The following is a 15,135-nucleotide window of genomic DNA, read 5'->3' as shown; positions in this document are numbered from 1 at the left end:
AGGATCGCCTGAAGGTTGAGGCTGCGGTGGCCACTGCCCTGCAGTCTGGGTGACAGAATGAGACTCCAACTCAAAACAAAAGCAAGAAAAGATAGTTAATCCAGCTGGCCCTGTGGCAGACAGATGACAAACAGAGAAACACGAAATCTATGGACGCACAGAGCAAACTCCATACCCACTAGAATGGCTAAGACTGAAGACTGGCCATGCCAAGAGCTGCTAGAGCATGAAGCACCAGTGTGCTCATACCCTGTGGAGAGAGAGGGATGCCAAAGGGTGCCACCACTCTGGAAAACGATGTGACAATTTATTTAAAAGTTAAATACACACTTCCCACAGGACCCAGCCATTCTATTCCCAGGGATCTGCTCAAGATAAGTGAAAACCTGTCCGGGCAAAGACTTGTACATCAACGTTTAAAGCAATATCTTTTTTTTTTTCAAAATAGCCTTACAAATGGAAACAACACAAAGTCCATCAACTGGAGAAGGATACAACATGGCACATCCAGGCGACGGAGTCCTACTCAACAGTGAAGAATGAACAGCGAGTTCAGCATCTTTGTGGATAAATCGCACAAGCACCAGGCTGGCCGGAATAAGTCACACATGAAAGTCACTGGATTCTATGAGGCCATGTACATGACATCCTGAAAACGCAAGAATGTAGTGACAGAAATCATATCACCTGTTGCCTGGATGAAGGGTGGAAATTGCTTCCTGGGACACATTTTGCAGTGACAGACATGTCCCCAAACTGGACCAGTGGTAGCGCCAAACCTCATCACACTGCACGCTTAAAACCAGTGAGCTTAACTGCAAGCAATAATTTCTCATTAAAGCTATTAAAAGACTACAATGAGTATCTTGTTTCACATATCAGATTAGAAAGATCCCAAGTTTCTGTAAACAATCTGTGTTGGCTAACCTGTGATGAAACACACAGTTGAGATGACAAAACAGAACCGAAATTTGGCAATTCCTGGTAAAATTACACTGGTATTCATCCCAGGAATCTGTAATCTCACTTCTAAAGGGAAGCTGTGTTCCCACAAATACAGAGCAATAGGTGCAGAAGTCTACGTGAAGCAACACTGTCTAAAAGAACCAAAGATTATAAACAGTACAAACTTCCAACTGTAAGATGTGACTGAAAAATGGCAGAGCATTTCTAAAGTGAATGCTTTCAGATATTTTGGGGAAAAAATGAGGAGCATTTCTACACACTACTGTGGAGTGATCTTCATTTTTAGTAAGAAAAATATCAGGTATTAGAAGAGCGTGTATTGTGGGCTGTCTGTTATCTTTGGGGGAAAAGGAAAGGGTGTCTTGACTTAAGCTTGTGCATGCATGCATGGGTTTACATTTGCAAAAAGATATGCAGGCAAGACTTGCTGGAAGTTAATGAAAAGAGAGAGAGGCAGGACAGAAGATTGAGAAAAAAAAGGTTCCAGGAATTCCTGAGCACAATTTCTGTGACTTTTACACCTGGTAAGTTATTTTACAAAAGTGCAAGCAAGTCAAAGAAAGGAAACTCACTACAGTGGGGCATAGATGACAATAAATAAACATAAACCTGTCTGTGTACGAAATTGATACCAGATAAAATATTATTTTCAAGAAAGTTTGAGCACCGTGTTTCAGGTGTAGGTCCTTAGTGTGATGTTTCTTAGCTATAAACAAATTTGCAAAAAAAAAATTTTTTTTAGACAAAATTATATTGAATGGATTTGTTTTTAGTAGTAATATTGATATTATAATTCTGAAACTTGTATGTATATTTTAAGACCTATCAAATAGGTAAATATACCAGTGTTGAAGAAAATATGGTTTTTAATTTGTAAAAAGAGATATGGCAACTAATATTTAATGTTAAATACAAATTAGATATGTGCAGTGCTTATCTTAGATATCAGTGATCATCTTCCTTAATTCAGAAGTCTACATATAAAAGTTGCCTCTGAATATTTTTCTCCGAGTCACAAAGCTGTGGAGAAGTCGGAGATTTCAAAAGACAACAAATATAAAGACACATATTTCTTCTCATTTCCCTTACAAAATGTGCACAATTCAACATTTTTGTACTTAATTTTTTAAAGTTAGCTAATACATGCTCATTGTAAGACAGTCAAAAAGTATAGAATTGATAAAATGAATGTTTTTCCTTTCATGCCACAGATTTCATTCCTCATAGAAAAGAATTTGAAATCCTGTTTGCAGATTTGCACATCTTCTTTACATATCAATAATGTTTTTAAAGCAAACGAAACTCCTGACATATTTTTAATTGCACCTAGAACTCACTTTTGTCCATGTGAAATGTTCCATAGCTTCCCTAAAGGAAAAGACCAGGAGACAATTACTCTGAGAGTGTCCCGGGAATCTGTGTTCTGCTGATCATTCTGTATAATGCTCCTCGGAGTCCAGACGCTTGTGTGACTCCTGGTTTCGCACCCCCAGAAGCATACAGTCTGTCTCTACCCCTTGTCACCTGCCTCCCTTTGCGTCATTGGAAGGAGCACTCTATGTCAGCAGACCTCACATCTTCAACCCTGGTGATAGATCTATCCACTGCGGGTCTCTGAAATGAAATTTCATAAAGCCTATCCCGGGAATTTCCAGTTCATCTATTCATCAAACACATCTGATGTCTCTTACGTTGGTGACTGGTGGCTTCAGGGGACCTCTCCGCGTGGCAGAGGCACCCCCTGTGTGTCAACAAAGGCCAGCACGGAGGTGGGGGCAAGAGGTCCCGACACTGGAAGATGTAAAGAAGGATGCTCCTTGCCCTGGGCAGGGGAGCCTGTGTGAATGTCCCTGGGAGAAGTGAAGAAGTGCGACCAACTGGGAGGAAGAGGGGCAGCCGTCAAGGCCATGACCAGCCAGGGACGGGGTGCAGGGGGCCACGACGGGCAGTCTCAGAGAGGAGCAGAGTCCAGAGAGCATGTGGGAATAGAGACAGATTTCAGCGCAGCTCCAGATCATGGGTGTGTGTGATCGTGGACCTCACACTTGTCATAAGTCCAGGCCTGGCTGGTACGGTAAATGTGTCACTGACCTTCGGGCTGCCTGGCCCCGTAGCTCCATGCCTGCTCCCGGCCGACTCGGCGCCCTCTGCAGAGCCCCGGTCCCAAATGCTCCTCCTGTTTCTTTCAAATCAGAGCAAGTCTGAAGCTCATTTACACCACAAGCAGCAGCTCTGTCTGCTGTTACCCCCGAAAGATGCTTACATGTCAGCAGTGTTAGACCCTCACCTGATGAAATGAAACTCTAAGGCAGAATTTCAGAACCAAGTGGAAGAAGGTTAGGATTCGAGAAAAGAGATACTGTGGTGGTGGCCAGAGGTGATTTTTTATTCCTTATTATAATTTTGAGTAATTAGACCACTTCAGGAATAGCCTTATGATAGTACCTGTTTTTATTTTTAGTTATTTATGTTTTATTTTAAAGACATCAGGTACAATTCAGGATTATATATACAAGTGGTCACCATACAGGTAAAGTTGGGTCCTCCCTTTTGTCCCCTGTATGCCTGGTTTAAGATCAGATACCATTATTGATGTTGTCCCCTCACACCCTCACCCCAGCAGTATCCCGCTACTACCAATCCCTTTCTTATAGTATTATGGTGAATATTCAGGGTCAGTTTATGAGTGAGAATATGTGGTACTCTGTTCTTTTTTTCTGCAATTGATCACTGAGTATGATAGACTCTAAATCCATCCAAGTTGCTCTGAAGTCTATATGTTTGTCCTTTTTTATGGCTGCACAATATTCCATCATGTATATGAACAGTACCTGTTTCTAAATCAGTCTTTCTTACATGGTCAGATTCTTACTCAAAGGCAAATGAATGAGTCGGGTCTTCATCAGAGTCAGAAGAACAAAGTGAAACCAGGACCTTGGATAACCCATAAAGGTTTACATGACACCCCCCAACAAGAGCAGTGAGGCCATGATGACCGCTCTGAGGTGTCCCCAGAGACCCGCAGCCTTGGGCATCCTAGGGAAGTTGAGCACACCCCCAGCCTCCCTCAACACAGACACTCATGGCCAACCCTACACACCAGGATGCACAACACCCCACATACTCACCTAGAGACTGAACCCAGTGCAAGTGACACCATCGAAGAGAACTTTAGGTGGATTCTCTGGATCCACAGGTTAGTAGTTTGGAGACAAACTTGAAACAACTCAAGTGCATCTTCCAATCAAAGTGAAAGCAACACTGTGAATAACAGTCGCATCAGAAGGCCCACTGTACACGGGGCAGGGGGGAAGGTGAAGCCCTCTGGGGCTCATTTTTGGCTTCTGTGTCAGTGAGTGAGTAGGAGAAGTCCCAGTCCGTGCTCATGGGAGGCCGAGGCTGTCCCATACCTCTGGCTTTGAGGTGTCCTCTCTGGAGTGGCGGCCAGGAAAGGGAAGGCTGGTTACGGATCAAGATGAGGTCAGCCCTGTGTCTGGGGCAGAATTCGGGGTCATTCACAGGCCTAGGAAGGTTTGTTGGCAACTCCAGAGGCCAATTCTCCTCAGAGAGGGACCTAGTGTCACGGCAAGTCGTGGTAGCTGCAGGGGCCGGAGAGAAACAACTCTCCACAGTTTCACTGTTCCTGCTGATTCCTCCATAAAGAGACGTCAAATGTTTGAGATGTGTCATAGAGTACTTTGGTCCTTGCAGTAACCAATTCCTGAGAAGCCCAAGAAGATGAAGGAGTGTAGCTGCAGGGACAGAGTGTATGTGAAGAGCCTGGCACCTGCAGGGGTCCGTGGACTGATAGCAGTGGCAAGTACGATCAAGGCTGGACAAACCATGTCAGGGCCTCCCAAGTGACCACAACCACACCAACCCATGACTCCACTTGAGTCTGGCAGGTGTCAACTCCTCACAGATAAGAACTATGCAGAAAAGAGAAGGCCGGGTGAGTCCAGAGAGCTGACCAGATGCTGCTCCACATCTTTGGCATCACTTGAAAAAACAAAATTGGAGGGACCCTTCTAGGGGAACAGAGGTTGCAGACACAACCACCAAACACAGTCCATGAGCCCCAACAGGCTGTGGCTCAAAACCACAGCTACCAAGGACTCTGTGGGACCAGGCATGGTAGCTCGCACCTGTAATCTCAGCTACCTGGGAGGCAGAGGCAGCAGCATCGCTGGAGTACAGGGGTTTCAGACCAGCATGGGAAAGGTAGCAAGACCCCATCGCAAAAGAAGGAAAGGAAGGAAGGAAGGAAGGAAGGAAGGAAGGAAGGAAGGAAGGAAGGAAGGAAGGAAGGAAGGAAGGAAGATGATGGATGAATGGCTAGCTAAGTAGATGATAGATAGCTATAGATAATAAAATAAAAGGCTCTCTGGGAATCCTTAGGAAGTTTGAAGAAAGGATAGGCTGTAAGCTGGGACTGTGGGTCTTAGGGGCCCACTGGGGCCCCAGATCACTCTGCTGGGGCTTCATCTTCCAACATGGGAAGCCAGAAATAAATGCCATAGATAAATTAAGTCAATAAGGGACATTTTAAGAGTATGACTCTGAAACATTAGAGTGATTTTAAAAAGTCAAAATCCCTGCAAATGTTGGCTCTAAGGAGCAAGATTTTAGGCAGCAGACTGTAGGGCCAGAAGTTATCATTTTCATTCAACAACTGGACCTATTTTCATTTTTAATATTTCTCTAAATGTATATTTTGCTTAGAAAAACGCACGTGTGCACACATACACATTTGCTTGTGCGTGTGCCAACAAAGAGGCTCTAAGTGCTGCAGTAGTTATTTCAAGCATCTTCCATTTGTCCTTCACGCTTTCTCTTTCCTTCCTTCTTGTCCCTACCTTCCTTCTCTCCGTCCTTTTCCTTCCTTTTCTCCTTTTATCTTCTTTCTTTTCCTCCCTTTGGGCCTTTTCTCTCCCCCCTTCCTTCCCTCCTCCCTCTCTTCTCTCTCCCTCCCTTTCCTTTTTCCTTTTTCTTTCTTCCTCTATTTCTTCCTTCCAGCTGGGAGAATGGGCCCACGCTGCTACTCCCCGATCCCCTACCTACAACAGGAGCCAATGTCCCACAGCGCAAGGGGACCTCCACTTGTCTCTATGAAAGAACTCCTTCTTCTTTTTCCATTTTTCTGTGTCAACAGACCACATTTCGTCTTGCCACCCTCCAGCTGATGGACACCAGGCTGCCTCTACTTTGGGACTGTTGTGAACAATGTCGCTACGAGCAAAATTCAAAACACCATGCTGAGTGAAGAAGGATGGACACAGGCGACTTTTAAAGGGTGCAGGTTTTCATTCTGGGAGGACAGAAATGCTCTCAAATGAGACTGCATGATGGTTGAATCATTCTGTAAAAATACTGAACATGGTTGAAGCGAACACCTCAAAGGAATGAACTTTCTGGTGTGTTTATGATATCTCAATAAATATACTTTTCAAAAAGCAAATTGCTTCATTTCTCTCCCTGCTTAAAGCCTACCCAGGACATCTGCGTTGAGTACAGTTTTGATCTGTTATAAAAAAAAAAGCTGCCATGACCACTGAGGTTCAGGTTTTTGTGTGAACATAAGTTTCTGTGTCTCTGGGACCAGTGTTCAAGACTTTGATTGTGGGGTTGTGTGGCAGCTGCATCTTCTGTTTTATACAAAACTGCCCGACTGTTTTCCAGAGTGATGTGGGATTTTACACCCTCACTGACAAGCTGCGAGTGACCTGTTTCTCTACATTCTCACTGGCATTTGGCGTTGTCTATTTTTTAATTTTCATCCTTCTGATAGATGTATATATCTCATTGTGGTTTTAACTTGCATTTCCTTGATGGTTAAAGACGCTGAACATATTTTTAGGTGCCTTTTTTCCATCTGTGTATTTCCTTTGGTGGAATGTCTTTTCATGTCATTTCCCCAAATTCTGGTTTCTGATTCTTTGGTTTGGGGTTACTGTTGTGTTTTGAGTGTTCTTTGTATATTCTAAAGATAAGCCCTTTTCAGACATGTAGCTCACAAAGTATTTCCTCTCAGTCTGTAATGCATCTTTCTGTGCTCTTAGCCAGGTCTTTCACAAGCAAAGACTTTCCCCTGTTGGTGAAATCTGGTTCATTGTAATTTTGCTTTTGTGGCTTACGTTTGTGCTGGCTGATCTGCAAACTCTTCATCTAGCCCGACGTCCTGAAGAATTCCTCTTACTGCTTTTCGATTTTTATAGCTTTCCATTTTTCATTTAAACCTGTGATCCATTTTCAGTTTTTACATAAGGTGTACTTTTTTTTTTTAAATCTTAATGGGTGTCCAGTTGGTCTACCTTGATTGGCCAAAAATAAACGGGGCATATTTGTGTGAGTCTTTTTCTGGTTCTCTGTTCTGCTCCATCAGCTGTGTCTCTTTCTCCCCCAGCACTACGTGGGCTGGATTCCCACAGCCATCAAACGTGCTGAAATTGGGGAGATGAATTTCTTCCACATGGTTCTTCTTTTTCAAAATTACTTCTGCGATTCTAAGGTCCTTGCCTTTCCACAGAAATTTCAGAATAAACTTGTCTAAGTCTACAAAACACTTTTTGGGATGCAATTTACTTTTAAAAATAAGTTATTTATAACTCTTTCCCGCTCTGAGTGCTTTACTGAAAATATCGTTAAAGTTCAGTTTTCTTTTCCCCAAATGTCATTTGTTCACCCATTTGATTATTCACTCAATTAACTGCAGTGAGTCCTTGCTATCTTCTGGAAACTGTGCAGGTCATTTTCATGGAAAAATAGGAATTCATTCTCACTTTCCTCAAGGAATGCCAGGTTTGGGGCTAATGTCTAACTCAGGAATTTATTTTAACAACTAAATGTTGTCTGAAATGTTTATATCTGTTGGGCCCAAAACTCTAGCTGCCAAAAGTGAGGTTGCTTTACTTGTGTGTGTCTGGGCTGCTGAGTAGAGGTGTGCTTGGTTGCATTACATTGGTCCACCAGCATCAGCTCCAGAGACGTCCCTGTGGCTGGGGTTTGGGGGTGTGGGGTATGTGCACAAGTGTCCCGTCATTCTTATTCTCTCCTCATCACCCGCTGTGCCTCTTAGCAGTAAAGGTTCATAACCAAGAGCAAGTCATTTGTTCCTTTACTCTCATCTGCCATTGAATTAATGTCTGTCTAGTGCTCACCCACCAGCCGTGGGGTCAGGCTCTGAGACCAGCAGCCCTGCTGGTCACCACCATAGAGCCTGAGGAGGCTCCCGGGTCTTCTTGGACCTCCAAGAGCCAAAGGAAATGCGAGCCCAACAGGAGGCAGCAGCCTGGGAGGGAGTCTGAGCAGGCAGCAGGGCCAGTAGTCAGCGTACCCAGAGCAGACAGCATGGGGCAGCGGACCCAGGGGCTGCAGGCTGGGTGACACTGAAGGGATGGTGACCAGGCCAGCAAACGGAAGTCTCTGGAAAGGTGTGGGTTCCCAGGAAACAGCACCCTCCTCCCTGTATGGTTCTGGGCAGAGTAAGGAACGGAATAAAGCAAGGACATCTGTTAACCACTGACCAGGGCCATCCTTAGGCCTCTCGCACTGTGTGTGCCAGGGCTTTATGCCAGGTTTGTATGAGCAAAGCCCCGTCCTTCTGGTTGCAGTGAAGAGAATGGGTGAAACTCGTTGTTTCTGGAAGGATCTTGAGGACCATAAAGGCCCTGGGTTGTACTCTGGGAGTGAGAGGAGGATGGAGAGGCAAGGGCCTGACTGGAACCTGGAGACCAAGGGAGCAGAGAGGCCAACCTCCCCTCTGCCTCCACCTCTCTCCTCGTCTTTCCAGGCTCTGCTCCGCACTCCCCACACCATTTCTCCATCCTTCTTTCTCCCTCTCTGTACTCTCTAAGTTTTCTCAAATACACTCACTGTGGTGTAAAGACAAGGGCACAGTTACACGTAGAAGCAGCCGTCCCCCCAAGAGAAGCAGGTGGCCACCCTGTGCCTGGCACATCCAGCCATGTTCTTCGCCTGGAGGGCACTGCCCAGAGCAAAGTCAGACTCAGACCCTGGGCTTGGGGATGCTGAGTGTGGGAGGCCCCTGGAGTGGGGGCACCTCCCTGCCATGACGACATAGGTCAAGGGCACAAAGACATGCACACAGGGGCGGTCCCTTTAAGGTTAAACTGCAAACCTAAGACAGCTCTTATTTATTTTTAAGAGTGAGGAGATGGAGACAGGCAAAGAGAGAATAAGAATACAACGCTTAAGAAAGTGTTTTTTTAAAAAACCATAGGCCCAAATAGGCCCGTTATATTCCAATGCTCATGATGCCTCTTTTGAAGGCTAGTGCTTGCTTTTCATTTTAATTGTCAAAACAATCTTTCACAAGATGGAAAAGTACAGAGTAATGTAATCCCATGTGACCCTCGTTTCAAGTTAACGGTGGGTCACATTGTGCTACTCTTGCCCCACATGTGTTCTTCAGAAACAAGACTTTCCCAGTGGAGCTAACCCTCCCATCCCCACTCTCCAAAGCTGTCCCTGCTCCAAATGGGGACTTTCGATTCCCTCTTGACACTGGTGACAGCCTCACCTCCTCATCCCTTGCCTGGAAATAACACAGAACACCCCTGTTTGCTTTTTAGCTTCCGGACTCAGCATCATCTTTCTCTATGCCCGGATCCCCTGTCAACTTTACATTGGTAGGACCGCTTCTTTCTTCAGTGTGGGCCCTGAGGACTCTCTTCCTGAAATGGGCCACTAACTCCATGGGCTGGAGTGCTGCCCTGCAGGGGGCCTCCAGTGTAGCCCTAAGGGTGAGGACGTCTCCAGTCTGCCCCCTCCGCCTCCCAGCCCCCACCACCTCCCCGTGTGCGGGGGCAGAGGTAGCAGGCACCTCCTCTCCTTCAGATGTCGCCATGTCCCCCGGATTCTCAGGCACAGCAGTGACAGTCCCCACGCCCTTGCACCCCGGGCACCTTGCTCGGTGCCACCCCATGAGTGGGGAGTGGCCTCTCACGCCGTCTGGAGACCTTCCCACGCTAGCGAGTGTGAGCGCCTTTCCTGGTAGGTCTGTACGGATCTCTGCCCCATTTTTCCACTGCGTGCCTCGACTTCCCTGTCAGCAGTCAGAATTCTTGGCAAGTCTGCACAGCTGCCTCTGTAAAGATCTCTCTGTTGGTGTCAGCGACTTGTTCTGGCCAAGGGAAGTTTTTACTTTTAATACAGTCAAATGTATTCATCTTTCTTTCTGCATTTTCTGACATGTTTAAAACAACAACAACGACAACACACGCTCCCCTCGGGCTGCCTGTACCAGCCCGGGGCGCAAGGGCTACCGGGGGAGCTTGGGTAGAGAAGTGTCGGAGTGCGTTGCCGCATGCCTTTGAGTTAGTGACGGGGAAAGGGGGGCTGCTAGGGGCACACTCCGGATTTGGGGTTGACAAAGGGTATTCAGTATGGCCTCACACAAATGCTCTTTGGAGCCCCGCTTGCTTGCTAGTAGTAGGTGTAAGAAGAGCCAGGAAGTCTCCCTTCTCTTCCGAGGCTTGCTTGCCGGCAGGCAGGAGTCCAGCCTGCTCAGTGAGAAGCGCTGGCCCCGCGCTCTCTGCCTCCGGGGCGCGCGCACCGCGCTCACCGCGTGGCCGGCGCGTAGGTGCGCCCTGGCGTCTAAAGGGAGGAATGCAAAGCGACCCGGCGCTGCTGGAGGGACGGGGGCGGCGTCTTCTCGGACTGTCCTGCGGAAACGCTGCAAAACAAAACGAGGCAGAATAAACCCCTGACAGTTCCGCTCGTCCAGAGCGGCTTCTGCGAGACACCCGGGCCTCCCCGGGAGGCGCAGGTTTGTGCGCGCGCGAGTGTGTGTTGCGCGTCTGCGTGGGTGTGCGGTGCGCGTGTGCGCGCGCTTGCGCTCGCGCTTGTGTGTCTCTCGGAGGGCGCCTCGGGGCCTGCGTGTGTGCGCGTTTGGGAAGGTGAACTCGCCGAGCACTTTCCATCGGCTCCTCTTCTAACACTCTCCTGGTGAGGATCGAAGGCGGCAAGTCCTCGCTGACCTCGCAGCGGGCCTCCTTCAAGGGACCCGGGCATGCCCACCTCTCAGAGCTGTCCCTTCCTGCCCCTCCTCGTGCTGCGGGCTCCCGGCGGTGCCGAGACTCGCCCTGGCGGGGGCCGCAGACGCACCTACGGGCCTCAGCGGGCAGGTCGCGCCGTGTCCCCGCGCGCAGGAACGGAGCCCACGCTGGGTCTAGCCTGCGAGCATCTGGCGTGACGGGGACCCCGAGCCTGGGACGCGCAGAGCTCGGTTACTGGAGCTACGGGCCGGAGTGGGAGGGGGTGAACTGGGGAAGGGACCGAGAGAGGGGAGTGGGGAGGAGGATCGAGGAGGAGTCTGCAGGAAACTGAGACCTGGGGAGACCGGGGTGTCCGGAGCCCTGCGCACGACAGAAACTTCAGGAAGCATGTCGCACATGGGGCATCTGCCAAAGACTGGGGCCGGGCCTGTGGCGGACCCACCGAAGGAAGGGACAAGGGTCAGTGAGCAGCGGTGAGACCTCGAAGTATCCGGCGCTGAAAGCAGGTCAGTTCAGGCAGGAGGAGGAACCGGGTGACAATACGGTGGTCCTGGAACTAAAAGAAGAAGAAGAAAAGAAAAGGGGGAAGGAAGGAGGGAGGAATAAAAGGAAATGAAAGGGAAAGCAGAAAAAAGGAGCCTTCCGGCCAGGCGCCCGAGGTCCCAGGGAGCGCGACCCTCCCAGCCCCTCCCGGGTCTCTGCAGTGCGGCCTGCGGGTGGGTTTGGAAACCTTAAGCGGCCCCGCTCATGCTTCCGGGACTGGGAAGCCGGACCCCTCAGCCTCCTGCGGGGTCTCCTCCGAGCGTTTTCCAGGGAAACGCCTCCGCCTCAGATGCGTCCCTGAGCCCCCAGCCCGTGGCCTCTGCAATCCCCTCGGAAGCTGTAGATGAAGTTTGAAAGAGTTATGCTTCCTTCTGAGTTACCTTTTGAACCGTTTATAACGGCGCGCTTGTTTTTAAAGAAGAGACAAAAAAGAAACGCCCCCTCCCCCCAACTGCTCCGGCCCTGCGTCTCTTCCTCGCCCTCCTTCTGCCCACGCGCCGGGAAGTCCCGGACCAGGAGGGGCCCTGGTTGTGGATACAGTTGCAACAGACTTGATACATTGAAACTACTTACACGCTGTCTCTTCACTAAAGAGAATCCATGCAAAATGTGTATATTTAATCTTGATTGCCCCCCCCAAAATTACACACCCTTAAATGGTGGTCATTTTCCCACCAAACTGAAAAACTCCGGCATGCAGAGCAATGAAACAGCGAGAAACGGTCACGAGCGGCTTGGGTTTTATTTAGACGCCCCGGTGCTGTTTTCCTTCTTCCCTGAATGAGACCGACGTGGGAGAGGTAAGCGCCTGGGACACCGCGGCGGGGACCCGGGCCGGCGTCGCGGGCCACAGCGCCCCCTCGCCGCCCGCGCGCACGACGTCGTCCCTGTGTCGCCTCCTCGGCCTCCTCGCCTCCCCCGCCACCCGAGTCCCAGGACACCACGTCGCAGGGCAGCGCCTAGGCCTTCTCCGCCCTCGCGCTCCCAGGAAGCCCCCCAGCCCAGGACTGCGTCGGGGGCGCGTCTCTGCGTTGGGCCTCGCAGGAAAACCCGGCTCGCCGAGACGCGCGCGTGCACACCGGCCTGTTCTCAACACCCGGCCACTGTAGGGACGAGAGAGAAAAACAGGACAGCGTTCACTCGTTTATTTTTAGGGGACACCTGAGGGCGGAAGGAGGATCCCCCTTCCACGTGAGACCGCATGTGCCTGGGTAACCGCGACGAGTGGCGCGCGCTCAGAGCGGCTCGTCGGCGTCCCCGCGAGCCTGCGGGTTCACCCACTCCGGCGGCGGCGGCAGAGAGGGGCACCCGCCGCGCCCAGGCCGCTCAGCCCGCCCTTCTCGCCCTGAGCCCGACATCTCGGGCCCCTCTCCGGAAGGGCGGCCGTGGGCCGGGGTCGCAGCCCTCGGCTCCCGCGCGGTCTCCGCTCTCCGCGGGGACCCGGCCACACTCGCAGGCAGCCTGCGAGGATCACCGCGCCCAGACGCAGCACGTGCAGCGTTTGTCCTGACTGATTTTTTTTTCCTTGAAGACTGAGCCAGCTTTAAGTTAAGAAAAGGAAAAGTGATTTTAAAAAAATCAGGGAGCTTTAAAGCAAAACGGAGTTTATATATTCCAATAACAATGGAGCGCGTAAGTTTTAATGTCCCTGCGTAGGCATTTTAATTTGCTACAGTCACTACCAATAAAAACGGCATGTAGTAGGACTCGGCTGTTTAATAGCGCAAGGTAGACGGTTTTTATTAGTCACAGGCCGCGGCAGTATGGAAAATTTAGATTTCAGTGGAGGAGAGTAATTGCGGGGAAAAGCACACACGAAAGGCAGGCGGCGTCCTCCCACCCTGCACAGGCCCGGGAGAGGGGACGGGCAGGCGGTTTCTGGAGTCGCACCGGGAGAGGAAACCCCCAGTCACGTGCACTTGTCTGGTGGCATATTTAATTGATGTCAATGTCCACCGTATAGAGAGGGTGCGCTCCTGCTCGGAACCGGGTTGTTTTTGTAATAACTGGCTGTTGTCTCTTCTGCCCTGGCAGGGGTCAGGCCCAGGGGTGTCAGCGGAGGGCAGGGACCAGCCCCAATGCAAATGAAGCCACAGCGGGGGGATGGGAGGGGGGCATGTCTTTAGAAATAGAAACACTCGGGAGGAGTCCTCCGCCCACCTCCTCCATAGATTTTAGACCTGGTTTTTTTCACGTGAACCAATCTGATTGGAAGCGACCCCAAAGGCCAGGCCACCATCTGATCTGCCCCGGGTTGGGACGCTGTGCGTGGGCCTCTTGCAGGAATTCCTTCCTCGGAAGACCCAAAATGTCACAGACCCTGTCAATGGCTTGTCCCACCGGACTGCTGGGTCTCTCTTTCTTTCAACTCTGTAGCAATTTATTCAAAATATCAGTCCAGAGCTGGTTTTGGATGGGGGCGCAGCATTGCAGAAACGCCTCTACTGGGCCTCCCTGCAGTAGCCCGAGTGTGTGGGAGACGGTGTGCCCGGCGTGGGGGTCGTGGGTGTGCATGGGGTTGTGGTGGGTGCACATGGAGTGGGGGGGTGTGTCGTGGATGGTGATCTGAGCATGCATGGGGTGGTCATGGGTGTCCATGGAGCAGGGTGTTGTGGACATGAGAGGAGTGAGTGGCCGTGGGAGCACATGGGGTGGTCGTGGGTGTGCATGGGACGGTGGTGGTCATGCTTAGGGGTCGTGGGCATGCTTAAGAGTCCTGGGAGTGCATGGACTGGAGAGTTTGTGTGTGTGTGCATGAGGGGTCATGAGTGTGCATGAAGGGGGGTCGTGGGTGTGCATGGGGGGTCGTGAAGGGAAACGTGCGGAGGATGGGGGTGTGGTTTGCAGGGAGAGTGGTGGAAGGTGCAGTGTGGGTGGAGGGATAGTGGGAGGAGAGCCTGGCGAGTGGGGAGGGGGTAGGGGAGGGTGACTTGCCTGCCGCCCAGGAGGAGTCCTTGTCCGGCCCAGCACCGCAGTCTGCAACCGCTTCCCTCGCACCTGGGGAGAGACAGACGCAGCCTGGCGGCCAGGGGGGACGCCTGACGACAGCCTCCACCCCACCCCGCCTGCATCCCTGGCCACCGCGCTCAGTCGCACCCACCCGAGACGGCTTTCCAGGAAGAGGCACTAGTCAGGCGGGTGTCCCCACCCGGGCTGGCACACACCTGACCCCCTTCCAGCCCCCCAGAGAGCCCTCCATGGGGAACTTTTGGGGTCGGGTAGCCAGACGCCCCCGTGGGGGAGGAGTGGGGCACTGAAGCCCCAGGGACCGTCGCCAGCCACCTCGCCCTTCGCCCACGAGCACCTCCCGAGTCGCGATTACCTGAGCTTCCTGCGGGGCCGCTCGCGCCAGCGCCTCCAGCCGGCTGCCCTCTGGTCCCATGCGGAGGGGCCGGCGATGCTCCCCGCCATTCCAGGGGCTGCCTCTCCGGCAACTCCCCCCCGCCAGCATTTTGTCAAAACCAATCCGACTGGGCCGTCAACTACTAAACACAGCACGAAACTCTCTTGGGCGGCGGCGCCTCCTGGGGGAAGCCCCGGCGGGAGTGCCAGGACGCTCCCAGCCTGCTTGGCCCTAACGCTCAGGGTCCCGGGCTCCGCTGCGGACTCG

Source organism: Carlito syrichta, unplaced genomic scaffold (genome assembly GCF_000164805.1).
Source record: "Carlito syrichta isolate Samal-C Ts95f unplaced genomic scaffold, Tarsius_syrichta-2.0.1 Scaffold303136, whole genome shotgun sequence".
Classification (NCBI taxonomy): domain Eukaryota; kingdom Metazoa; phylum Chordata; class Mammalia; order Primates; family Tarsiidae; genus Carlito; species Carlito syrichta.
Note: the sequence above shows the minus strand (reverse complement) of the source record.